Source organism: Balaenoptera borealis (genome assembly GCF_965194805.1).
Source record: "Balaenoptera borealis genome assembly, chromosome: 1".
NCBI lineage: Eukaryota > Metazoa > Chordata > Mammalia > Artiodactyla > Balaenopteridae > Balaenoptera > Balaenoptera borealis.
This window is the reverse complement of record NC_138860.1, coordinates 4,740,793-4,767,859: the sequence shown is the minus strand read 5'-3', so window position 1 is coordinate 4,767,859 and position 27,067 is coordinate 4,740,793.

Here is a 27,067-nt window from a genome sequence, read left to right as displayed (position 1 = left end):
TAGTTTCTAAGAGTAGAGCCTCCTACCTTCAGCTGTGTTTCTGGTGGCATGATAGTGTCAAGTTGACTATCTTGTAGCATAGTTAATAAACATGTCAACTTGTGTTTACACTTTAGTGTTTCACTGAAGCTGAATAGCTCTTGGATAATATAAAATATGGTGGTATCAAAAAAGAACTTACCTGAATTTTTGATTGTCAGACTTACATAATGCACACTCTTAAGTAACTGAGAATGCCTGAATATTCTTTTTTGAAGACCCTCTTTTACGATCCCTTATGTTTTCCATGCATAGTTGTGACACTATTATTTATGCTTGGCTTTTCAAAATAGTTTTATCTAGATGAAGTTTTTAAAAATAGTCTACTGGGACTTCCCTGGTGGCGCAGTGGTTAAGAATCTTCCTGACAATACAGGGGACACTGGTTCAATCCCTGGTCCAGGAAGATCCCACATGCCGCGGAGCAACGAAGCCCTGGTTGTTTTATTCTACCGAGCCTGAGCTCTAGAGCTCACGAACCATAACTACTGAGCCCGCATGCTCTAGGGCCTGCATGCCGCAACTGCTGAGCCCATGTGCTGCAACTACTGAAGCCCACGTGCCTAGAGCCCATGCTCCGCAACAAGAGAAGCCACCACAATGAGAAGCCCGCGCACTGCAACAAAGAGTAGCCCCCGCTCGCCACAACTAGAGAAAGCCCATGCATAACAACGAAGACCCATTGCAGCCAAAACTTAAAAAAAAAAAGTCTACTAAAATGTATGTAACTCTTTTGGATCCATGTATCTACTGGACTAAATATTTGTATTTTGAAAATCTGCAAAGATCTAACAATAAGTGTTTAAATTCTACATGGTTTACATGAAGATTGGATCTGTAGTAACTGTGAAATAATTAACATTGTTTTGGGTCACACAAAATAATCATGATCATTGCATCTACTATAATTTTAATCATTTGGTTTTGTATTCATCCCCTAAGAGGTATATTATTTGATGTTAATATTTGTATTCTATGTAAATATTCTACTATATTATTATCAGTCGTTGCTATGGTTTCTGTCAAATGAGGAACATTCTCATTAGTAGGCTTATAAAGTCTCCTGGGTGGTTCTCTGAACACCGTGATTGCCTTGCCAAAAATGGAATCCTGTATATTGTGCACTTGACAGTGTGCAGTTTCCCTCATTGCCCACACGCAGCATAATTAATTACATATTGTTCAGACCAGACATCAGTTTGGAATCCTTTGCAATGTTGGCATGGACATGCATTTCCATTCCTTCATGTTTACTAAAATCTGCAATAAATGCTATCCACCACTGCACCCATTCTTGTTCTTCAAATTATTATTGTTTTTATTCCCAAAGAGTTTTTTTTAAACATAAATGTAATGCAGAGTCTTTTGAGATAGAATAAAGTAACTAAGAGATAGGATTATTTGTAACCGCTTGGATGGTTTTTGTGTGTAATATGTTCTCCTAAACTTCCTACTTGTAATGTGGTGTCATTTTATAAATGTTAAATTTCTTACTTGAGGTTGATAATTATCAACAGAATTTTAGTATTATATAATAGTCAAATTGTATGTCCTGTACCTGGTTAGCAGAAAATACATTTCGTTTAAGAATTTTTTTGCTTTAAAAATTTGTTTTGTTTTGTTTTTTAAGTCATAGGTTTTGGTTGACATGGAAGCAGAAGTGAAATTCATATCTTCTGCTTTCTGTAGACAGCATGTGTCTATGCTACATTTTGTTCAAAGCAGTAATTATGAAGACTTTTCCTTTTATTGTGGATTTGCCATATATATATTCAATATTCCAAATATTTCAAAATTTTACTTCTCTAAGGGCTTTCCATGTTCTGTTTTCTGATCTTGAGAAATTAAAAAATATACTTTTTCTGGTATCTGGAGAAAAATAATGTAATGATTAGTATTTTATTTAAGAATTTGTAATATTTTGAAATAATTATATATAAGCTGTTAAACTCTAGCAGCAGTTAAGTTTTGTATTGGTGAATTTTCTGTAATAACAAATAACAACTGCTATAATATTAGATCATTATGTAATAATGACCAATTTATGTCCAAATAATACTTTGCGAGTTATTATTGGTGATTATTATTATATAATTTTGAGCATAACGACTAATTTAAATGGATATGTAAACTGAGAACTCATAAATATTATCCTGACATTGTAAACAACAGATGGATGATATAAACTGCAATTTGAAAAATCAATTTACCCAGTGCACTCATACTCCAACAAGAGATTTTTTTAAAAATTGAGATATTTGCCAAGCAATACATCAGTCTAAAAAACAAAAAGCTGCACTTTGTTCAGAAGCACAGGTAATTTTATTTATTTATTTTTGGCTGTGTTGGGTCTTCGTTTCTGCACGAGGGCTTTCTCTAGTGCGGGCCTCTCACTGTCGCGGCCTCTCTTGTTGCGGAGCACAGGCTCCAGACGGGCAGGCTCAGTAATTGTGGCTCATGGGCCTAGTTGGTCCGCGGCATGTGGGATCTTCCCAGACCAGGGCTCGAACCCGTGTCTCCTGCATTGGCAGATAGATTCTCAACCACTGCACCACCAGGGAAGCCCAGCACAGGTAATTTTAGATGTTGTTAGATCAACTAGGTTTTCGATGATTAATTCCAGTTTTGTAAGTCAAAGTAAAATGACATACATTTACCATATTGGAACAAGATGCTTTACTGCCATCTGCCAAAGAATTGTCACAATAAGTATAGAAACTGCCCATCCTTAGAGTCAATAAAACTGTAATCATAGAAAAAAAGAGTCCATGATGTAACTAATATCCCCTTAGATAAGTGTCCTTGTGCAGTGCAAACCCTGAACAATCATACATGACAGCCTTGTCCCAACCTCATAGAGAAAACAAATCTGTTAGCACCTGAGCTTTTCCAGCATTCATGACAGGTGAGCTACATTTGACATCTTCATTGTGGCACGATTTTGCAGGACTAAAAAAGATAGAATTCTTGGCAGTGTTAAGCACTGGAAGTTGTGTCTATGCACTACTGCTTTGGAAACACACAGTCCATAAGCTGGCAAGCTTTACTTTAATAATTTTAAGCTGAAAAGTTTGAATTTTTTAAATCTGTTTTGAGGGAAACTCTTTCCTTCCTTTTTTCCATTTGTGAACAAATTAGAGGTGGCTTAGAGTAGAGGAAATGTCTGTTCTTTGCTTGGGTGTGTCCTAGAGTCCAAAGTTCAAGCACTGGCCCTTCTGCACATGACTACTGGGTGTAGTTCAGTCCTCTTCAGGTGAGGTCGGGGTACCCCTGCTGGGCGACGGTCCTACTTAGGAGGAAAAAATCCCACCATGAGGAGAGCTGCCAAGTCAGTTTCCTATGAATGTAACAATTTGTCAAAATCATGTTTGTTGAATACAATTTGTTCAGTAGATACTGTTCAAATGAGATGGTAATGTAAAAAATATATGTATATATATTAATATACATATAAATGATAGGTATACAGTTTGAGACATATACAGCAAGAAGGTGCTATTTACTGCATGAATGTATAGCGCACCAGGCTAGGAAAAGAGAGATTAGGTACCTGAACAATGGCTCTCGTTTTCAGCTGCAATCAAAACCCCCTGGGATCCACATTAAAGCTAGGTCTTCCTAAGCCTTCCTCCGGAGAGGTACAGTCAATAGGTCTGGTGTTGTGCCCGGGAATCTGTATATTTTTAGAACTACAGAGGTGGTACTGATATCCGTCCAGGAGACTGGATCTTCCTTTCTCCCATCTGATTCTTCCAGCTCTCTTTTGTTCTGCGTCACAGAACAGTCTACCCCTAAAAGCAGTTATTTAATTACCAAATGTCTACCATGTACCTATCGCGAGCAGCATTATACGAAGTACAAATACAAATAAGATCCAGTTTTGAGGGAGGTTAGAATCTAGTAGGGGAGATAAAAACCTGAAAACAGTAAGGCTACAGGCAAAAACATCACCTTCCCTGTTCCGTTCCCACCCAAGAGATCCGAGGTGCTTCTCCAAGTCCTGGTTGTTTTATTCTCTGTACAGTGTCATTGGCAGTGTTTCCTAGCTGACATTCAGAGATAAAGGAGCAAGTGAATTATCATGTGCAGGTTAAGGAAATTGAACACAATGATTCTTTGTTGTAAGGAAAAGGTAGGAATAATTCCTACCTTGAATTAATATGAATAGAGAGCTCTATTTTAGGATTTAAGATTTCATTGAGGCTTACTACGGGACCTTTCCATTATTGTTGTGGATATACTGTCTACGTTTACTTTAAAATATAAAAGTGCTATTTTTCTGAATTGATCTATAATTTATAAGGAACATCATTATACTTACAAAGATGGTATTATTATTCTGCATTCATCGCGTGAGAATGGTAGCTTAATGCTTATGGTAATTCCTTCCCTATTTCTCCACAACTGATTTATCACTTGTCCGACCCAACTTCTCGGCACACCATTGTTCCATGCTCTCCACACCCCTCATTTCACAGAGGAATGTTAATAATAGGATATGTTATTCAGCTTTTCATTTACATGCTTCTGAGATGCCAGGCAGTATAATTAATCACCATCACAAATATTCTCATGTATATGCTTTATACATATATACTCTTTCTGGGTCACTGAACTAATAAAACAGCATATTCTAAGCATTGTTGCAAATCACAGCCTATGGCTACAAGGTAGTTAGTAAAATGCGTAAGGTAAACATAGATTTGCGAGATATTTTCCTTCAGGTGAAAATATAGGAAATCTTTTCAAATAATGCATGTGCCAATAGAATCCAAAGTAACCATTCTGTGTTATGTTTAATAAATACTAGTGTTTCCATAGCTTTTAAATATTTATAAAATAGTTTTATAACAAAATTGGAGGAAAGATGGGACTCACCTTGTGCCCTTTTTCTCCAAATAAAGAAACGGGTAACATATTACTTCTTAGAAGAAAATTTCATCTGGCCTAAGGTCAAGTAACCCACTAGATGTTAACCCATGACAAGAGCCACACGTGAAAGATTTTAAGTGAACTGTCTTCCCTCCAGCTGCATTTCTCTGGGTCTGTAGAACAGATGGATTTCTCAGAAGGAGGTGGGTTACAATGTAAATGTATTTTCTTACATTTCTTTGGGAAAGTTATATCTAGGGAGCAACCCCAGAGACTTGGGCCCCTCGAATCCTTTTTTTTCCCCCATTCATGGCCCTGACTATAATCTGGGAAAGAGTTTTTTGTCTTACAGATAAGAGGGAAGAGGGACATATATGATACTCAGGATAAAACCCAGGTCCAAAAGTGCCAAGGCTAGAGCAAGGATGTAGTCAGAAATCAGGATCAGAGTAATCAGTTCAGTATCAGAAACACGGGGGTCAGAATTTTAGGCTAGACAGAGGCGACAGAGAAACTGATGTTAGAAACATGGCTTGTTTGAATGATGTTTGCTATTCATTCTCTCCTTCACTCATTCATTCCTTCAGCAGACATCTGTGATCACCTATTCTGTGCACGATCCTTCCCTGTATGGAACTTAAAGTGAGGGGTGTAGGAGGTGGGGTTGGAGGCGGGCAACGTCCAACCACTTTTTAACTTGATTAGATTGTGACAGGAGTCCTAGGTAGTCCGTGGTGCTCTAGAAAATGAGAACTTTAGGGCTAAGGGAACATGGGCTTCAAGAAACAAAGACAGAGATGAGCTTAAAGGCTAAATCAGGAATTATCAGAACAGAAAAATGCAGGAGATCTGGGTCTAACCTCCAAGCTGGAGCCAGTACAGGTACGATGGGAGGCCAGGTAGTAGGGGGAGATGTGGAATGTTAGGTTAAAACAGTGCAGCGTGAAGCCCAAAGGCTGGGAAGTCGGGCAAAACTCAAATCCCAGGTTCACCTTTTCCTAGCTACGTTATCTTGAACACATCAACCTCTGTGAGCCTCAGTTTTTTTAACTGTCATAAATAAATGATGCATAGTAAAAAAAAATAAATAAATAATGGGTAATAATATCTACCTAGCAATGGGGTTGGGAGAACTGATTTTAGAATTTTGCTATTATGGAATTTCTGACTTCATGCACATAACTACCTGCCAGTAATTCGGAGCTCCTTTGAGTTATGTTTTTGGAGTTTGTTATGACTTATACCCCAATGTTAAAATTGTGATATTAACCTTCTGTGTCATCAGGATTCCCATTAATAATGTCCGTATGCATTCCATAGCGTTTTTATAAAGAATTTGGTCTAGGTTTCCCATTCTGGACCTCCAGCATTTTATGAAATAACTAAATCCGAAAACAAATATAACGTCTCTCAGAAGAAATGAATTGACTTTGTCACTAGGGGGAGACCTAGCCAGGTTTTGAAACTTGCCCCAACTTTGAGAGGAGAGAATCTTTTTCTTTCCTGGGCGTTCTCAGGAGACAAGAGAAGTGATGATGTAGGAAAAGGCATTGACAAAACTGGCAGTCCCAACAGGAGGACTGGAGAGATTTTCTTTTTCTTTCAGTGGCTCTTAACTAAGTGTTTTCTATGTAGATGAGAATCAACCTTAGGGGATGCAGATGCTGAGACAGCCTAGAAGCATCAGGTGAAGCCAAGACTTCAGGGGGCGCCAAGCAAGGGGGAGTTGCATCCTTTCACGGGAGCCTTCTGAGAGGGTAGGGACATTTAATAAACACCAAGATTTCTCACTGGAATTTTCAGTGACCATAGACAGTCTGCATGTGTGCATATTTACACACTTTTTTCTATTATATATTTTTCTGTTAATTACATTTCTCTACTCATCTTGAATCATAAGCACTTCTGAAGAAGTGGGGCAGGGATATCTTGACCGTTCTGTGGAAGGAAAAGGCCAAGGAGTGCTAGGAGGGGAAATGCCTCTCACAGGTAACGTTCATGGACTAATTCCCTGAGGAGCCCACTCACAAAAGGGTGTGGCAACTCAGGCGGTAGAATTCCATCCGGTTAATGGTATTTGTTTCAAGAAGAGAGATCCAGGCTCAGGACTTAGTGAATGGTAAACCTTTTTATCTTCTTAGTTTTCTTCAGTCTAACAGTGTATCTAATTTATAGAGGATACTTGGAATAAAGCAGCAGACTTTTATTTAAGAAAATTAAAAATATAAACATGAAACATAATTGGTTATGAGGCTGGTTTAAAAAATAATTTCAAGTATATAGTGTGTATTAAATGCTTCTAATTGTACAGTTTATAAATATCAAATTCTAAACCTCTTACCCAAGTGATAATTTATATTTAACAACTTGGCATTTGCCTTGCTGAGCATTCTAAGTCCATGAGTTCCATTAGTATAAAGTTCAGAATATTCAAATTATATTGTATATGGTTGAATTAGGGATCTCTAGAAAACTAATGGAAGTATTTTTTTTTCTGATTATCAGAACAAATACATGGTAAAGAAATTTAAAATCATCTGTAATTTTTTTCACAGACTAATAACCACTGTTGACATGTTGGGTTACTTCTTTTTAGCTCTAATTCCATAACATTTTTTACAAAGTTGAAATCATGCTGAATGTACAATTTTGTATTCTGATCATTTCTTTTCCCCAGAGAACAATGCTTGTGGTTTCTATACTCATTGCCATCTACAAATGGAGCACATTTCTTGCTATTCTTTTAAGTACAAAATCATTATATGTTGATTTTTAAACTACATAGTTATTCAGCCTTTTCCCTTATCATTAAAAGTCTTTGTAAATATCATTGTAATGGTGACAGGATATTTCATCACATGCATATATCATAATTTATTCTACTGATTCCTATTGTTAGATATTTAGTTATTTCCAGTAAATAATCCTGTAATGAAGGTCTCGGTTCATAAAATTTTAGCAGTGTTTTACTGTATTTAATAAGGGTCATTTGCATTGAAACCAAAAAGCTATTTTTACCTATAGTGAGATAAGGTGATTATATTTTTAAATAAAACTGTAAACCACTAATAGTAGAACTACTGGAAGTATATGAGTTTCTGTGACATATGATAATTCCTTAGGATATTTAAAACACCCTTTGCATTTCAGGAATTCAATATAGGTGTTAGATGTCTCCCCAGATCCTACCACCTCAGTGATTATGAGTGCCTTCATATTAAAGAATATGTAATGTAGACTAATCGTCCCTCTCACTTAAGAAGTGCTTACATTGTAGGAAGCACACTGCTAAGTGTTCTCACTCACATGAACTCTTAATCATCAAAATAACCCTATGAGATATAGAATATCATTATTATTTAATAAATAATGCCTCCTGGATATGACTTCCATAAGGATTAAATGAGTTAATACACTTATGAAATGAACGATTCAATACACATAAATAAATATCACTTAACTGTACATACAAGTAGTATATAGAAAAAGGTCTGGATGAATCTGTACTAAACTGCTATTGTGTTTATTTCTTGAGAGAGAGAAAGGGGATTGATCTTGGTGGTAAAAGTCAAAGTAGACCTTAGCCTTATCATTAATGTTTAGTTTTTTTCCCAAAAGAATGTAATCATATACTATTTATTTAATTAAAATTAATTTAAAAATATAACTATATGACAAGGGGATCCTTTTTATTATTGAGCTTTACAATCATATTTGAATGCTTTGGAGTTTACTAGCTCCTCATTAGTTATAGAAAAAAGATGATAGTGGAAAAATTTAAACCCCAAATTTTAGGTCTCTGAAAATTGAAATCAGTAAAATATATGAAGAAAACACCTCCAAACGAATACGCTATGTCAGGAGCAAAATAGGATTGTTTGCAACACTCTTTTACGTTCAATTTTTATAATAATTTGTGTAAGATCTCACTGAACCTGTAGTATAAGATCATTTTATTTTTAGGTAATTGCTTGTGCCTTCAACAGATGTATATTGAGCACCTACTCTGTCCCAGGGACTGTTTTAGTGAGTAAAATAGAAAAGGCCTGCTTTCATTAAAGTTGGGGAGACGCACAATAAATAAATCTACAAATATGTACATGTCAGGTTGTGATCCGCTCTGAAGAAAGTAAGCAGGGTAAAGGGGGTGAGAATGGTGAGCTGATATGAGGTGGGAGGGGTGAGCGTGGACCATTTGACATCCAGCGGGATGAGGAGAAGGCCGCTGGGCAGTGGCCTGAGTGAGCTGAGGGCGTGAGTCCGTCCAGACAGAGGGGAGCGCGAGGGCGTGGACATGACACAGCGGCGCGGCACAGGGATAGGAGCAAGCCAGTGTGTGGGCTGAGCTCAGGGAAGCAGGAAAGCAGAGAGGAATCCAGAGACAAAGTAACGTGGCGTGTAGGTAGTGCACGATAAGGAGTTCAGATTCAGCCCTTCAGTAACTCCCTAGATGGGCAGGTTGGGGACTCTGGCGGCATATGTGGAGAGGGGGTTTGGGGGTATAAGGTATTTACTAGAGATCAACATCTCTGTAGGAAGAAGAAGGCAGAGGGAGGCCTCATAAATCTCAAGGAGCTGATGCCTTGTCCTGTGCAATCAGCAGATCTGTGGATGCCCGGGGAGGGGGTGGCTATGGGGAGACCGCTGTCTACAGCTGGACCTGAAGGAGCTGATGTCTGGTCTCGGGGGCGACCACATTAGGACATTTGCTAATGCGCTATAGGAATGGATTACGATTTTTCTAAAACATCATAACTCTTGAAAGGTTCTTTCATAAAGGTAAATGGTCAAGCCTGATTGGTATAAAATCGTAGTAAAATAAGAATGGATTGATATTTCCTCACCATGATAAAAATACCTATCTCAAGCTAAAATGCAGGGTCACAGTTTTCAATGAAATATTAGAAGCCATTGCTGTTAAAGCCAGGATGCCTGCTACCACCAGAATTACTTGGTAGTTCTCTGGAAAGTCAATCCAAAGCAGTTACAACAGAGAAAGAATAAAAACATTAAGTAAAGGAAAGAAGAGACAGTAGTATCATTACTTGCTCATGATGTGATTTTTTAACCTAGAAAACCCAAGAAAAGTAAAAATCATTAAAAACATTAAGAAAATTCAGTAGGGAAGTTGCTTATCAATTAACATATAAAATCAAATAACTTTCCTGTACGTCAGGGGTTGGCAAATTTTTTTCTGTAAAGAGCCTAGCTAGTAAATATTTTAGGCTTGTGGTCATACCGTCTGTATTGCAACTACACACCTCTGCTGTCGTAGGGCAAAAGCAGCTGTAGACAAAAAATAAACACAGGCGTGGCCGTGTTCCAATGGAACTTTATTTAAAAAACAAGTAGCAGCCCAGACTTGGCCCACATTGGTTGTTTGCTGACCCCTGCTAGAGTCATGAAAAAATCATTGAGAAATTATAATGGAAGAAGAAATCTCATTCCCAACAGCCAACAAAATGATTGAAACATTATACACTTGATTAAAAAATGTACAAGACATAGAGAAGAAATTTTCTGAGAGACATTAAAGAAATTTCAAGTGAAAAGAGAATAAAACCCTGCTTTGAATAGAAAGATTCTGCTTTGTAAAAGGGTCAGATTCCCCTAAATTAATTATAGATTTAAGGGAGTCCCTGTTTTAAGTATTTAGATGATCTAAAAAAATCTATCTTATTTTTTTTAATTCTTGTAGATTTTTATATCATATGTATATACTACACTTCAGTCAGATTTCTATTGATAAAACTTTGATTGTTGCTACTTTTTTTTTTTTTTTGCTATCACTGATAATTTCTATAATAAATATCCTTGTACATGCTGGAAAGCTGTGAAAGTAAATCCACAGACCAAATTGCCAGAAGTGGGGTTACTGGGTCAAAAAATATGTCATTTTAAATGTTGATGAGATTTTAACAACCTGCATGAGAGTGATCTTTACATCTTCTCCAGAACTGGGCAACATCAGTTTTTTGTTATTTTAAAAAATTTCTGATATGTGAAAAATCATATCTCCTAGATTTTTAATTGATAATATTTGATTTTAAGAGAGAGGTTGGACATTTTTTTTTCTTCTGCTCATTGACCAGAGGTATTTTTTCCTAACTTGCTTTTTTATACCCCGTTTTATATGTATTTGATTGCTCCCTTTCTTACTGGTTTATGTGAGCTCTTTATTAGTTTTGGAAACTATCTCTAGGTCTGTTGTTTTCCTTGCAAAACAGGTTATGGTTTCCCAGAGTGTATAAAGAAATTGTATATATTTTTCCCTTTATGAGCTTGAGATTTTGTGCACCTCTTAGAAATGTCAACCCTTTATGTCACGCAGGACTCTGCAAAAAATATCACCTCCTATGAGGCTTTTCCTAATTGCCTACCTAAAATAGGTAGTATTTCCCTCATTATGTCAATAAGGAAACTAAGGGAGAGGAAATAACTGGCCCAAGATCACACAGCTCATAGGTAGCTGAACCTTGAACCGGAATTTAAGCTCAACATCGTCTGACCCCAAAGCCAGTCTTACTGTTTTATCTGATCCCATCCTGGCCATACCCACCAGCGTATGGGTATATAGGAATATAAAATTTTAGGGTTGGAAGAGACTTTCTATGCAGGGTCCTAAAAGATAGATCAGGAAGGATATATAGATTTCTGGTAGTAAATATTTCATGCTCATTAGTTTGACCAACAGTTACTTCTCTTAGAGAAATTCTCAGAATTATTTTCTTATGATGCATAGAATCTCTGTTACTATTTTGACATGCATTAACACACTCCCAACTTCAGTACCCATCGTAGATGTTAAACATTATTGTGTGTAATTATAATTATTTGCCTTAGGAAAGCTGTGATTCCTAGCTGGATTTAATAATTAATCCCCGTAAGTATAGTATTTATTATTCTCAACATTATATAGTAGCAGAACCATGATTTTCAGTCATTAAGAGTTTCTGTGAAACTCTTTTGGAATGAATTTTCAGATTTGGGAAAAAAGGGCTGATTAATGGCATATTCCTGCTAAATGTCATGAAAACAAAACATATGCTGTCAGTAAATCAAAATTACTGGTAGTCCTAGAAGAATGCATAATCAGAGGAGATGGTGGTATGTTAACTAATTTTTATATTTGAGGTATTTAAGATGAATTATTCACCCTTACTGACCATAGAAATTAGATTGTTTGAGTTGAAAGGATGAAGCCATACAGAGTGGTTAAGAGCATGTTTAAATTCTGTCTCCGTAGCTCCCTAGCTATGAGTTATTGGGCAAGTAATTTAACTCCTCTGTCCCTAAGCTTCCCCATTTATAAAGTAGGGATAACAATAGTACTTAGAGCACAGGAGTGTGGTAATTATTAAATAAGGCCACATACAGCAATTTAGGAATCATATGTATGGAGAAATTGAAGACATCTCAGTTGTGATGGTGAAGAGCCAGGCTGAGCAGGCAGATGGAGGAGAAAAGGCTCGGGGAAACCTCTAAAGAATATTAAATTGTTAAAATTTTTTTTCTTAAAAAAAATTTTTTTTTATTGACATATAGTTGATTTACAATATTGTTTTAGTTTCAGGTATATAGCAAAGTGATCCAATTACATGTATTTATATATTTTTTTTCAGATTCTTTTCCATTATAGGTTATTACAAGATACTGAATATAGTTCCCTGTGCTATATGGTAGGTCCTTGTTGTTTATCTATTTTAAATATAGTACTGTGTATACGCTAATACAATACTCCTAATTTGTCCCTCCCTCCACCCTTTCCCCTTTGGTAACCATAAGTTTGTTTTCTTTGTCTGTGAGTCTGTTTCTAGTTTTGTAAATAAATACATTTGTATTATTTTTTAGATTCCATGTGTAAGTGATATCATATGATATTTGTCTTTCTCTTTCTGACTTACTTCACTAAGTATGATAATCTCTAGGTCCATCCATGTTGCTGAAAATGGCATTATTTCATTCTTTTTTATGGCTGAGTAATATTCCATTGTATATATGTGCCACATCTTCTTTACTCATTCATCTGTTGATGGACACTTAGGTTGCTTCCATGTCTTGGCTATTGTGAATAGTGCTGCCATGAACATTGGGGTGCAAAAAATATGGAACACTTCACGAATTTGCGTGTCATCCTTGTGCAGGGGCCATGGTAACCTTCTCTGTATCATTCCAATTTTACCATATGTGCTGCCAAAGTGAGCACCAAAGTGCTGAAATTTTTTGACATAAAATGTGTACTTCCAGTAGAAAACGCCAGACCGAGCACACTCTATTTAATCTCTCTGTTGAAACCTCATTAAAATTATAGTAAAAGAAAAAAAGGTTTAAACATACAGTGAAAAGAAAGCATGGTAGATATCAGAGCAAGTAGAAGGAAAACTGAGTTTTAAAAGTGCTGACAAGGGACTTCCCTGGTGGTCCAGTGCTTAAGACTTCCCCTTCCAATGCAGGGGGTGCAGGTTCGATCCCTGGTCGGCAAGCTAAGATCCCACATGCCTCGGGGCCAAAAAGCCAAAACATAAAACAGAAGCAATATTGTAGAAAAATCAATAAAGACTTTAAAAATGGTCCATATCAAAAAAATCTTTAAAAAGAAAAAAGAAAATCATAGTCTGGATATGAAGCAAATGAGCTAGGGTACATCTCATGATGATAAATGAGGCTGAATGAATGAAGATGAAAATGAATGAAGTGAGGTTCAAGCAATTGATAGAAGGAGTAGGAAGCTGAAGGTATTAGGGATGGAGGAAAGATGACAAAGAAAAAAAATTCAGAAGCAGAAGGATAAACTGTGCAATAAATTCATAGCTCAGAAATAGAGCAAAGTAAAATATGACACGATTCTGAATAAATGGTGAAGACATAAGAAGGGAGAATCAACTTGAACTTGATTCTAGGAAGATCCTCTTTAGAGAGTGTTCATGATCTTGGTGTCTTAGAGACGAGAGTGGAGTTAAAGCACACTTCTTAGCACAAGTGATTAATGTTTACACCGTCAAATGTTGTCACTGCTATTAACTGTTTTTTCATCTTGTAGAATCAACCCAGAGGCAAACACCAAAGACTTTATGTGGGTACATCAAAAAATATAAATGTTATGAACCTTGATGATATAAGAGTAAGATTTGTTTACAACACTGAGAAGTGGAGGGAAGGATACAGGTGACAACATGGTCATTTTACAAAGAGGGGATAAAGATAACACAGAGAGGGACCAATATTAGTGAACTAACTCTATTAAGGAGGGGAAGGAAGAAGGGAAGGGGTTATAGATGAACTAGATCTTCATCCAACATTGCGGAAGCCAACAGGTAACATCTGAAGCTGATTATTCAGATAGAGCTGCATACATGTGGCAGGGGCTGCTAGTGGCTCTTTTAAAGTTCATTCTCCCTTTCTTTTATGCAATAAAAATGAATCTGGGTACATGAACACCCAGCTAACAACTACATTTTCCTTGAAGCTAGGTATGGCCAACAAGGAGCCATGCTGGAATGTAGTGTGCAGCCTTTAGGTCAGTTCCTTGAAATAGAAGGAACCTGGCCGCCCCTCCTCTCTCTCCCTGCCTTCCCTAGGCTGGAGTGCAGGTGAGGCAGAATGTCTATGAAGCTTGTGGAAAAGGGCCATGTCCTCCACAGGGAGGCCGGAGCAGTGCCTTATATCACTGTGTTTTGGAGTTCCATGTTAATTAAGCATTCTGACGTGTATCCTATTCCTATGAATAATTGTTTCAAGACATAAAGGCATGTAAGTCTTTTTTTTTTTAGTTTTTCTTTTATAAGTGTTTTTTTAAACTTTGGGTTTATTTATTTATTTATTTATGGCTGTGTTGGGTCTTCGTTTCTGTGCGAGGGCTTTCTCTAGTTGTGGCACGTGGGGGCCACTCTTCATCGCGGTGCGCAGGCCTCTCATTATCGCGGCCTCTCTTGTTGCGGAGCACAGGCTCCAGACGCGCAGGCTCAGTAGTTGTGGCTCACGGGCCCAGCTGCTCCGCGGCATGTGGGATCTTCCCAGACCAGGGCTCGAACCCGTGTCCCCTGCATTCGCAGGCAGAGTCTCAACCACTGCGCCACCAGGGAAGCCCGGCATGTAAGTCTTAAAACGGCAATGATTAAAAGTTGTTTTCTGGAAAGCAGGATTCAGTATGGGGTGGTTGAATTGAAGACAAGCATTGTTTTTCCTTATAACTATTTCTATGCCATTTAATTTTTAAGCATGTGTATGCATCATTTTGATGAAAATAAAATGAAAGTTCGTTAAGATAATTAGAGAAAAATAGAACATATACAGTAGTAAAATGGAAATAAATAACTCACTCTCTCACTAACCTGAGAAAACGTTTTAGTGACTCACTTCATGCTATTTTTTCTCCATATAGTTTTTTGTTTATTTGATCGGAAGTCTACATTTCAGGGATGGACAGAGGAAGGGGACTCCACTGAAAGGACTGAAAAGAAATATTTGGAGAATTATTAGACAAACCAAGAGAATTAAATATCAAGAAAAACAGGAGCGGGGTGGTTTCAGTAATGACAGGTTGGTTAATGGTTTCAAACGCTCTGGAAGAGTCAACAGGTTGAGATTTGGCAGTTGGTTCACTGGATTTGGCCTCTTGGGTTGAACAGACTAAGGGTGATGGTGTGAAGTGCTGCTGACAGGGCAAGCGTGATGGGGGCTGAGAACCGACTGGGGTTTGTCGTTGTCAAGGTCAGGGGTCAGTCCTAGTGGGTGGCAGGTACACACTCCCGGTTGCAGTGGTTTAAAGAGAATGGAGGATATCTTTAGATGGGAGAGATGTGAGTAGATTTGTAGGTAAGATTTAGGACCTGAACATAAATTTGTAGGTAAGTAGTGCCCAGTCAAGGACCTGATGGCGATTCTAAAAAACTGGTTTAAAAGCAAAAGTGTAGGATCCTTTTAATATATTGTTGCATTCGGTTTTCTAGTATTTTGTTGAGGATTTTTGCATATATGTTCATCAGTGATATTGGCCTATAAGCTTCTTTTTTGTGTGCATTCTTTGTCTGCTTTACGTATCAGGGTGAAGTAAGTCAGCCAGAGAAAGACAAATATCATATGATATCACTTACATGTGGAATCTAAAAAAAATGATACAAAAGCAAAGGTGGAAGCTTTGGCTTGGAAAGAAGAACATTTCATCCCCCAAAACCAAAGGGAAAGGGGAATATTAGGAAGGGAGAACTTAATCTCTTTATCAATGTGTTAGTTTACAAAGTAATATCTTGAAAGAGTGAGTTTGTGGGTTTAACAAGGGAAACAGTTTGAAAGAGTTGACCTGGTGAATTACACAGGAGATGAGCTGAGGGCTGGCCAAGGAGTCCTGTGCACTGGAGTAGGATTATCCATCATGGAAATGAAATCAGCTGGGTCCTGGGGCTGGACCCAAAGCTCTCAGCAGCTTAGCATTGGGAGCAGAAATAAAGACAGCTGGGTTAGTCCAGATTATCACCTTTTAGTAGTCTTCCCACTTAAAAATGTCTAAGGTAAAAAGTAGCTTGGCTGTTTTCTGTTACATCGATAGATACACTGAATAGCATGTTTACTGGTGGGTCAAATCAACCTGGCATGCAGCAATAATAACTGTGCCTTCCTTTTCATTCATGTCCTAATTTCTGTTTTTCCCCCATAGAAATTCAGTACATGTGCATTAATCTTACCTAAACTGGCCTGTTTTCTGCTTCCAGAAAAAACATTACTCAAGAATTTTCTTCCACTGATATAGTTAAAAGATTAATAAAAGAAAGAAAATAAAATGGAGACACATGTAGAATAAAGTGTGTATTAAATCTGCTGAGCAATTCTAATCGGACTCATTGACTGTTTCTGCCCTGGTTATTTTGGACACAAACTACTGGGGCCTGTGTTTAGATCATAAGGTACAAGGAAGGAATGGATTGTGATGTTTCTGTGTGCTCCTCTGTTTTCTGACTACAAAACTGACAGTGACTCTTTACAGTAGGAAATGTTTAGCTGTAACCCTTTGGTAGGGACCAGTGGAGACTGCAGATTTGGTTGTAGTTGTACTAGAAAACTCTGGCATGTTTTCTCTATACAGCATGGAAGTGTAACCTCAGAGGTGTAGCTAGGGCTGCTGAGATGGGTTCAGGATCTGATGAAAAAAAATGTTCAGGTCCCTCCCAGCATTTGGTTGAGGTTCACATCCTCTTCCAGCCCAGATTATTTGTACTGAATTTCTCCAACCTGTTCAGCCCTAAATGTGCCAAGAAACCTAAGCGTAGTTCAAATAAAGATATGATTCCATCATTTCAAGACCACCTGCCAGCATTTTGTTGTATTCTTTCTTTCTTTTTTTCTTTTTTCCAGCTCCATAAAGGGCTTTAAAAAAAAGCACAGAGTTAAAAAAAAAAAAAGTCAAATGGGTACTAGGTATAATTTCTGCTCCAATGGTCCCTACAAAACTTCAAGAAACAAAAGGTGCCTGAAAATAACCATTTGGAAATGACATTACCAACTAATTCTAGCTCTTGTCAATGTAACCAGCGATCTCATGTCTCTCTACAATGTCTCTATTTTCTACACTGTATCCTTTCTGGTTGTAAGACACTATCTGGCATCTTTTCCAAGATAACCACCTAAATGACTCAGGATTACACAAGGCAAGAGACAATCCTCTCTTTTCTTTCTCAAATGTGGTGGACCCATCCAAATAGTGGTCCCCTGGATTACAAAGGGGGCGGGGGTCTCTTTGTACCCTTGGGTGAGTGTGGGGAGGGGTTGGTCCTGATTCTTCATCTTCAGGGGAGGTGATGAGAATGAGAAGCACAGAAAAGCCTTGAGTTTCCTGACCACATTGAAGTAATCCTGACTGCATCACCTGCTGCTTGTACCTAGGATTCTAAAGTTTAAGAACAGTGGCACTAGTCCATGAAAGATGAAATAAGAAATTTTAAGATACGAAAACTATAAACTAAACTAGCAGCATATACGTGGAGCCTGTTTAAGACTTTTCCACTTGAGGCTCTGGTGGAGAGTGGTGACTCAATCACTGTTTAAGTAAAAACTTAAATAAAAAATCGTGAATGTATTCTTTTGGTAATTATATTTAGCACATGCCTACATTTTGAGTCTTAGGTCATAAGCCACTAGTTCAGCCATCTGTCTGACCCAGTTTCACGTTATGGTCTCAAAGCTGCATGCCAGACCTGTTAGTAAAGATAATAAAATTAAAAAAAATCTGAGCTGGAGGGGACTTACAATTTGACTCTGAAACCGAACATTGCTTGACACATCAAGATATTATAAACATCTGTGAATTCAGGGAGAGATCTCAACGGAGCTTAGAAATATGTGTAAAGAAAAGGTTTAATAGCCTCCTAAGCCCTGAAAATTATTCATGCTGGTGAAATTCTGCTGTGGGCAAATGCTCTGTCTTCTCTTTGTTTTCTGATTTACTGGCAATTTTAACACTTCAGCCGAAAGCAGTCGTACCACATTTCCAAACTGGTTCACTTTTGCTCTAACTTTCAACCTAGGCTTAAGCTCAGGGCTGCCAGGAAGTAGGAGCCAGTCCAGGACACTGAAAGTGGCAAGGAACTAGATACTAAAAGAGAGATAATAAGGAAAACACCCGTGATGCACTTCGGCTGAGTCAAGCATACAAACACCGTCTCTGGAAAGATAAAAAAAAAATGTGTTCAGTGCTTCAAAGCCATGAGCTCTGCTCATCAGCGATCCCATCCATGACAACGGTCTGAAGTTCCAAATTCTGCAGCTGAGGGCTTGGCTTTGTCTACAAGTAGTGCTTGAATCAAAAGGAGTCTGGAAGTTCTGCCTTATGCATTCTGTGGCACTGGACGTGCAGAGGTGGCTGGGATTGTCATGTGAAGACACAGAAGCGCTGACCTCATAACCAGAATGACGGCTTCCCCAATGGGAGGAACCTTGGAGAACATCTAAAGCCAACCCCCCACCCTGCATTTGAGCAGCTCCCACTCAATTAGGGGTGGCTTTTCTATTAAAATTATGTTTTTGTTCATTTCTCCCATGGTTAAAAGAGTTTTTGCTTCTGATGTATTTTGATGCAATGCTGTCTGTCAAACAGAAGTCTGTGGCATTGGTGTGTGAGCTGTAAATTGTATCTTTTTGATGATAGCCTCCTGAACAATGTAAAGATTACAAAACAGAGATCCAGACTTTTGAGACTTAGGTCATAAGCCACTAGTTCAGCCATCTGTCTGACCCAGTTTCACGTTACGGTCTTAAAGCTGCATGCCAGACCTGTTAGTAAAGATAATAAAATTTTAAAAACTCTGAACTGGAGGGGACTTATAATTTGACTTACAATTTGACAAGTTAAATAACCAGCCCAGAATCAGAGAGATAGTAACAGATGCAAAACTAGATACAACCTTGCTTTCCTTGCTGTCGCCTTGAGCTTTTTTATTCTTGTGCCACACCAGTGTGGGTTTTATATGGCCACCGTATGGAGAATCCCCTCTGTGTGTCATTTATTGCTAAGTACCATTACTCTGTAAATAATGAGAGCTGAATACGGAGAATTTCTAAGTGCTCTCAGGTTCTGGCACACACAAAAAAATGGGATTACATTATTCAGAAGAGAGAAGGCAAGCCTAACCTTGGCTTCCAAAGAATGGCATAAGTGCTGGGTGAATGTAAAAACCTCTAACAAAAATGCAATCATGGAAGAGGCAACACGGAGCATGGAGTTATATGACTGGGTTCCAGCCTGGCTCTGCCATTTCTCACGAGGCCAGCTCTGGAGTAGCCTGGATAGACTGAGTCAGATGCAGTGACGTTGAAGAAACTATCAGTGGGCACCTTCCCCCCCCTACCCCATCAGTGATGCCGTTTCTGCTTGTCAACCAGAGTCCACGCCTGGGGCTAAGGTGCAGAGGAACAAATACGTTCTTGCTACAGTACCTTTGAAAACCAGGGTCTCAGGCATTCTGAGTGGGTTTCAAACCAGGAACAGGCAGGGCTCTTTAAAACAGTGTGGTCTTTGTTTCTGGCCATGAGGTTCTAAGATACTTTTTAAAAAAATTTTTATTGAAATATAGTTGATATACAAAATTGTAATGTTGTGTTAGTTTCAGGTGTACAGCAAAGTGATTCATATATATATATATTCTTTTTCAGATTCTTTTCCATTATTGGTTATTACAAGATATTGAGTAGAGTTCCCAAAAAGCTAGTCTTTCTTTTTTTTTTTTTTTTTTTAAGTATTTTCTCCCAACTTGTGACTTGTGTTCTGATTCTCGTGACGTTGTCTTTTGCAAAGCAGACGTTTTTAATTTATTTTATTTATTTATTTATTTTTGGCTGTGTTGGGTCTTCGTTTCTGTGCGAGGGCTTTCTCCAGTTGCGGCGAGCGGGGGCCACTCCTCATCGTGGTGCGCGGGCCTCTCACTGTCGCGGCCTCTCTTGTTGCGGAGCACAGGCTCCAGACGCGCAGGCTCAGTAGTTGTGGCTCACGGGCCCAGTTGCTCCGCGGCATGTGGGATCTTCCCAGACCAGGGCTCGAACCCGTGTCCCCTGCATCGGCAGGCGGATTCTCAACCACTGAGCCACCAGGGAAGCCCGCTAGGCTTTCTTGACTGCTGTTCTAATCCCAAATCCTTTCCAGAATAACCCCCGTTATCAATTGATGTGTATCTTCCAGACATTTTGCTGAATGTTTATACATATACATACAATGTACACATATATGTAGACATATGTGTGTATAGAAATATCCAGGAGACTTTGATTACTGTGCTTCATTTTCTCCTGTAAAATTCTTCTGGAAACACACCCACCTGTGACAACCCCAAGCAGTGAAGCTTAATTAAAAGGAGGGTAAGAGGAAGAGGTCTAACAATTTATAGAATGACTAAGTTTTTTCAGGCATTTAAAATTTTTATTATTTTCTTATTTAAGCTTCACAAAAATTCTTGGAGTTCAGAATCATTTTATCTATTGTACTGATGCAGAAATTAAAACACATCGACAGATGAATGGATGAAGAAGTTGTGGCATATATATACAATGGAATATTACTCAGCCATAAAAAGAAACTAAATTGAGTTATTTGTAGTGAGGTGGATGGACCTAGAGTCTGTCATACAGAGTGAAGTAAGTCAGAAAGAGAAAAGCAAATACCGTCTGCTAACACATATATATGGAACCTAAAAAAAAAAAAAAAAGGTCATGAAGAACCTAGGGGCAGGACAGGAATAAAGACGCAGGCGTAGGGAATGGACTTGAGGACACAGGGAAGGGTAAGGGTAAGCTGGGACAAAGTGAGAGAGTGGCATGGACATATATACACTACCAAATGTAAAATCGATAGCTAGTGGGAAGCAGCCGCATAGCACAGGGAGATCAGCTCAGTGCTTTGTGACCACCTAGAGGGGTGGGATAGGGAGGGTGGGAGGGAGGGAAAAGCAAGAGGGAAGAGATATGGGGATATATGTATATGTGTAGCTGATTCACTTTGTTACAAAGCAGAAACTAACACACCATTGTAAAGCAATTATACTCCAATAAAGATGTTAAAAAAAAAAGATATTAAGACACAGAGAGGTAAAGTAACTTGCTAATAGTAAAGACAGAATTCAAACCATGTCTGTTTGGTCTCCAAAATCAAGTCTCTTTTCACTCTGTTATACAGCCCCACCCCGATTCTAGTACACTGCATTGTATAGCATATTGAAATGAAAACTACTGTAAGATATTTCACATTTTTATTACTGCATGCAAATAGACTGGATTTTAGAAGTCTGAAGGATAAAATCATGTACTATCCACTAAGGAAAATAGCAATGATAATTCTTTCAGTTTTCAGTTAGAATCTGTTTGCAAGGTACCCGTTAAGGCAAGAGAAATTATTTTTATTTCGTATAATGAAAAGAAAAAAAGCTAAAATTTTATAGATACAATTATTAAAGACAATAAACCTTGAAGAAGGTCCAAAACAACACTTCACATTCAATATTAGTATTTTACTTTGCAATCTCAAATAGAACACACTAAGGTATTTTTATGGTAGTCTTCAAATATGTAAATGTGTTGTGTTAAAATTCTTCCCATTTTATGATTGGGAAATGTGAGAAAAAGGAAAAGACTTCTGTGAGGTCACCAGGTCAGAAACTAATGTATTAAACTATGGTTTTAGCTCAGGGTAGACAGATTTTTAGAACAGAATTTAGGGTATAGGTCTCTGTAAAATGTAATACCACACAAATATTTGTTATTTGTGTTGCTGTTATCTTCAGATGAGAATGGAGGCCCATGGAGGATATGCATTCATTGAAAGTAGCTGTCCCATTGAATGGTTTGGAAAATCACCAATGGGTCTATAGAGTATAGAAAGTTATATATGTTATGTAAGTAGACAGTCTTTGGTATGATTTTTTCCCTCTTTGTAAAATATCAAAAGAGTAAAACTAAATTTAAGAGAATAATGCACCAAGAACCGAATTCTTATGATTTCTCTTTTTCCCATCTCTTCTCTCACCAATCTCTCAGCTCCTTCTTTTCTCCTTGTCCTTCCTTTTCAAAGGTAGAGATGATATTAGAGATGGGAAAGCCATGGAATTGTTTTTAGATTGTAGCTCTTTTGACTTTGTCTCTCCTTGGATGTTCTGGGGCCATCATCATCTTTGGCTGAGATTTGCTGGAGTCTTCTGATAGAGCTTTTTGGTCAGCCAATCACCCCATCAGACTGGGATTCCGAGAGCCCGAGAAAGTGACACACAGCACGGAAGATCCCACAGCTGTCCACTCCCGCGGGTCTCAATTAGCATTCATTCCACTAGGGTTTGGTGTTCACTTCCATTAAGATACACCTCTGTGTTTGGTTTCAGTGAACCACACTTCCCTTTTAATCCTTGGTGCCCACTACAACTTTAAAAAAATGTCCATCGACAGGTGAATGGATAAAGAAGATGTGGTGTGTGTATATACACACACACACACACACACACACACACACACACACAATGGAATATTACTCAGCCGTAAAAAAGAACGAAACAATGCCATTTACAGCAACATGGACGGACCTAAAGATTATCATACTAAGTGACCCCAATGAGTGGACAAAGACGAGTATCATATGATATCACTTATATGTGGCATCTAAAAAAATGATATAGGGCTTCCCTGGTGGCGCAGTGGTTGAGAATCCGCCTGCCAATGCAGGGGACACGGGTTCGAGCCCTGGTCTGGGAAGATCCCACATGCTGCGGAGCAACTAGGCCCGTGAGCCACAACTACTGAGTCTGCGCGTCTGGAGCCTGTGCTCCGCAACAAGAGAGGCCACGATAATGAGAGGCCCGTGCATTGCGATGAAGAGTGGCCCCCACTTGCTGCAACTAGAGAAAGCCCTTGCACAGAAACGAAGACCCAACACAGCCAAAAATAAATAAATAAATAAATAAATTTAAAAAAAATGATACAAATGAACTTATTTACAAAACAAAAATAGACTCACAGACAGAAAACAAACTTATGGTTATCAAAATGGAAAGGGGAGGATAAATTAGGGATTTGGGATTAACAGTTGTGCATTACTATATATAAAATAGGTAAACAACAAGGACCTACTGTCTACTACTGGGAACTATATTCAATATCTTGTAATAGCCTATAATGGAAAAGAATCTGAAAAGGAATATATATGTATATATATATATACACACATATATATGTATATATGTTTAACTGAATCACTTTGCTGTACACCTGAAACATTGTAAATCAACTATACTTCAATTAAAATTAAAAAAAAAATAAACTAGCTGACAAACAACACATGATGTAATTTGAATGGCATCGGAATTAAGGAAGTAGAGACCAGAGGTGTATATATTTAGAAATGTGCCTACCCTCCAGTCATCCCCCATCAGCCTCTGGAATCTTCTACAACCTGTCATTGTGACTCTACTACAGAGTTGACAGTCCCCAAATGAGGAGACAAAACGCTCGCTACTTGACCTGCACTTGTGAGACCTGATTCACTTCAGGCCCTGGGACAAAACATCTTCAGGAGACATTTACATCCTTCCCTCTGAAAATGGAGACAGCTCAGCATCACCAGCCTTGCGGTTGGTGTGGCTCTAATTCTGGGCTCAAGTACTTTGGAAGCCGAGCGCCTATGTCTGATGCAAGCCTCTAAACCTCACACCCTGCTTTGTGCTTGTCAGTTTTGCATTCTCTGCCCCTAAAGTTCCGGTAGATCCTGAAGCCCTGCAGTCTCTTGACAAAGTTCCCCGATGCCACACCTCCTTGTGTCCTGCCCCTGGACCATGTGTTGCTATGGTGCTCCTGGGTGGTAGACAGAACAATGGTGCCCCAAAGATCCTAATCCCTGGAACCTGGGAATATGTTAGGTTACAGAACAAAGGGGAACTAAGGTTGCAGATGGAATCCATGTTGCCGATCAGCTGACCTTAAAATAGGGGTGTTATCCTGGATTATCCAGATGAACCCAATGTAAACACAAGAGTCCTGAAACGTGGAAGAAGGAAGCAGAAATATCAGTGTCAGACTGAGGTGGAGTGAGAAACTCGACTGGTCGTTGCTGACTTTGAAGAGGGAAGACCGAGGTCGTGAGCCAGGGCATGAAAGCCGCCTCTAAATTTGGAAGAAGACAGGAAACAGATTCTTCCCTGGAGCCTCTGGGAGAAGCACACACATCTTGTTTTGGTTCAGTGAGACCCATTTCTGACCTTTGACCTCCAGAACTTTAGATGATAAATTTATATTGCTTCAATCCACCAAATTTGCAGGAATTTGTTAGAGCAGCAATGGAAAACTAATACATCCTGCACATCCTCCCATCTCTCCTATTTGTGTTTAACCCCTAGTGAAGCAGCTACGTTGCCAAATCTTTTTTCTTTGTTGCTATTATTGAAATGACTGTGTCTGTTGGTAAGTCTGGGTCACAGTAAGTCTCCTCTGCCCTGTGAAGGTTGACCTTTCCATGCCCATGTCACGAAAATTGATACTCAAAAGTCCACCAAGTAGAACCTAAAACTTAAGAACACTGTCGGTTGGCCAGACCACATCTATAGGTACCAATCCACCTAACACCAGCTCCCCCTTTGTATGACCTTGGACAAATGACTGTGCCTCTCTGAGCCCCAGTTTTTATCTGTAAAATGGGTAGTAAACCTCCTTGGATAGGATACTTGGAATGAATAAAAGATAATGCCAGAAAAGTACACAGTGCCTGGCACAAAGTAATGTTTACATAAATATTATTTCTGCTTCTTATCAATGTCTCGCTCATTATTTCCCAGCTGGTACAACAGAGACACTAACTTAACCAAAGACCTTGATGAAATGCCTTGGGAAACCAGGCATATGGTCCCCTCTGCATTCAAGAACCACTTGACTCTGTGCTACTCCAGCATGTAGACCGTGATATATCAATATGGGAAGTCATGTCCTTGGTGATTCCAAGACCAAACTTCAGAGGGACAGAAAGAGAATAACGATGTCATTTTGCAACATAGAAACTTGAAAGTGTACAGTGTGGTGGAAGACGTGGGCTTGAATCCTGCTTCTACCACCTCATGGCTTTGAGTGGACTGGCCCTGGATAAACACTGAGGTCACTGAGCCTTGGTTTCCTTGGCTGTAAAATAGCATTGATGAAACCTACTTTGCAGGTTGTAATAAGGATTAAGTAAAACGATGTATATAAACAATGCATATAAATTGTTTAGCATATTTTTGGCCTGCAACATGTAATTAATACATGAGAGTTATATATTTTATTTTGTTTTTGTCCGTTTGCTATATTCCTCACAGATTTTCTCAGCATTCTGATAAAAGAATAGGATTAATTATAAAATGAAATGCAAAATTCTTACCTAAAGGTCTAGATTCAGTTTTAAGTTCACCCTGCCCCTTCCTCCAAAATCCAAGTAGCTTGAGATCCAGTGCAAATGTAAGTGAAAAAAAATGTTATTGGCATCTGTAGTAGATGACTATACATCCTCTTGTTCAGGGCATATTAAATAAATTAATTCTTGGTGTGATCCTAAAATTGGTAAGGCAGCTTAGGTAAAATCCAGGGCAGTAAGTTGCCAGAACCGATTATGCGTCCTGGTGGCAGGACCTGAGAAATGAAGCAGCTGATTGGTTTAAAGAGGCTTATTCTATGGATACACCCTCATCCAGGAACCCCATATTCGTACAAAGCCACTTAGATGTTTTGTCTCCTCAATAAACATCTTTAAAGGGAAAAAATTGTACTGAACACCTATGGGCATGCCAAATAATGTTTATTATTATTATTATTTTAAATACTAGGCTAAGCTTTTTATTTGCATTCCTCCTCTCCTTTCATCCCTCAACACTTCACACCCATTTTTTTTAAGTCTTTATTGAACTTGTTACAATATTGCTTCTGTTCTTTTTTTTAAATATATATAAATGTATTTATTTTTGGCTGCGCTGGGTCTTTGTTGCTGCGCACGGGCTTTCTCTAGTTGCGGCGAGCGGGGGCTACTCTTCGTTGCGGTGCGCGGGCTTCTCCTTGCAGTGGCTTCTCTTGTTGTGGAGCACGGGCTCTAGGCACGCGGGCTTCAGTAGTTGCGGCACGTGGTCTCAGTAGTTGTGGCGCACGGGCTTAGTTGCTCCGCGGCATGTGGGATCTTCCTGGACCAGGGCATGAACCTCTGTCCCCTGCATTGGCAGGTGGATTCTTAACCCCTGTGCCACCAGGGAAGTCCATGTTTATTATTTTAAAATATGAAATATATTCTCTGGTTCACATCCCTCTCACTTAAGGTTTGATGGCATGAGCCAGTTCTCCCAGAGGTCTATTGATCCTAAAGAAATTAATCACTGAGGTCTAAAATGGAGTGAAGAATTCAGTCTTGACCTACAGAAATGTGTCAACCAGCCCATGTTCTTGCCCAAATGTCCCTTCTTCATGATTATACAATCTGCTCCGTTTTCCAGCTCAATACAGCACAGTTCAGGTAAGAGGCCGGGGTAGGGGTTGGGAATTCCAAATGACACTGGGACCAGGTGAGACAGAGCCTACGTGTTAGTCGTGTGAGAGTGGCTTGGATGGGGTGCGAGGAGGGTCTCTCATAGCTGGACAGCCTTGTAGTTTCTCCAGCATCAGGGATTAATCATCGTTACCCCTCTCTTGG